Source organism: Chelonoidis abingdonii, chromosome 10 (genome assembly GCF_003597395.2).
Source record: "Chelonoidis abingdonii isolate Lonesome George chromosome 10, CheloAbing_2.0, whole genome shotgun sequence".
In the NCBI taxonomy this organism is placed as follows: Eukaryota; Metazoa; Chordata; order Testudines; family Testudinidae; genus Chelonoidis; species Chelonoidis abingdonii.
Window position 1 is genome coordinate 40,310,897 of NC_133778.1, and position 1,913 is coordinate 40,312,809.

The following is a 1,913-nucleotide window of genomic DNA, read 5'->3' on the forward strand; positions in this document are numbered from 1 at the left end:
CGCCTCGTCCGAGCCGCTGCCGCCCCCACCAGCCCGCCTGGGCTCTCGCATCGTCCGACGCGCTGCCGCCCCCCACCGCCGGGCTCTCTCGTCGGACCCACTGCCCCCCTAGCCTTCCCGCCTGGCCACTTGAGGGCCGCTGTCAGGTGTCATTATGTGCCCTAGTAACAAGGCCTCTAGCACCCGCTGCCCTCTCCGACAGGGCTACGCCTTGCAGGGCAGAACTTCCCCAGCCCTCTCTCTACAGACCCCAGATGAACGGGTTGCTGGTGGCCCGCTGCCCTTTCACTTGCCCTCTCTGAGACCACTTCCCTTCCTCCGCACTCCCCCAGTACTGCCAGTGCTCCCAGGGGGAAGTCAGGAGCCTGCTGGGACTCCTGGTTTTAATCCGCTGTAGCACCAGAGGCAGCTGGTCTGGCCTGTCACGTTACAGCCCCTTTTGCAGGCGTCCAAGCTCCTCTTGAGAATAGAGAGGTTGGGCAGCTCTTAAAGTGAGGTGGAATGAGCAGCAGCGGGACCTGCCAGACCTTCTCCGAGCTCCATTCAGAGAGTGCTTTGCAGAACAGGGCTTGAAAACTTCTCTGATATACACTACCAGTAGTTGGTTGCCTACAGCTAGGCAAGCTTGGCCTGTTGGGAGCATTGGAGTCTGTTCTAAAGCTGATATTACTTGAAAAGGACTGCTGAATTTCTCTTGTGTGCTGTAATTTAAATCCTATTGAGTCTTTGCTTCTAACAAAGTTACTTGATTAGAGAGGCTGCTGTAAGCTGTATGAAGTCCCACTTATTATTCCAGTCATGAGTATTCTCCCTTTTTTCATAGCTTTGAATGGCAGTGATGGGAAGTAAAAAAAACAAAAACAAAAAATAGTCTAGTAATTTTTAACCAGTAAGTGAGTCAGTGTGGTAGAGTGATTCCTAAAAAGAAATTACAATCCACTGGTGAGCTGTGGCTATACCACACTCTGTAGAACTAGAAATGGTGTATTGTATAATGTCCACATTCAGAATTTTCTCTATCTCAGTTGATTATATGAAGTAAGAACAGGCTATGGAACAAACCCTGGACATGAAGCAGTCACATGAGTGGTGGGGAAAAGTCTTCACTGGAGTCACAGTGTACTTACTGCTTGACTTTGCTTTATCCATGCAGAATCATGAAGGAGATGCCTAAAACTAAAACAAGTTAGTTGTATTTTAAGTCCAGCTAGTTACTTTATCTACAGAAACTTACTGCAGCACAGCCAAACTTCATTCAATAAAAATTAAACACCTAGAAAGAACAAACCAGCTACTTACTATAGAGGATGAACCCAATAGGTCTCCGGCAAACATATCAAGCACAAAGGGATCAAATACCCAACTGATAAGAGGAATGGGGAGCAATTATGGTAGCAGCTACAAAAGCAAAAGGAGGGGGGAACCCAAAATTCAGACATGAAATAAATAGGCTAAGAGGGGGGAAAAAAATCCAAAGTCTTAAAGTCAGCGGTGGGGGAAGGTGGTGGGGTTACTCCTGCAAACTTGCATCAGATGAGAGTAGATGGCTATAACTATTTATTTCCTGGCTTTGTACTTATTGTGTCTGGGTAAATATACAAATGTTTAAAAAGTAGACTACTAGAAATAGGTTACAAATCAGAGAAACACCATCAATGCAATCAAGCCCCAACCCACTCATGGAAAAATATATGAACTTTACACTGCACTCTGAAGGATAGACTACCTACTGAACCAGCTAGGGGGCAGCTTCAAAAGGTGAGGGCCTCCTATTAGAAGCAAGTATCAGAGGGGTAGCCATGTTAGTCTGGATCTGTAAAAGCAGCAAAGAATCCCGTGGCACCTTATGGACTAACAGACGTTTTGGAGCATGAGCTTTCGTGGGTGAATACCCACTTCGTCAGATGCATGTA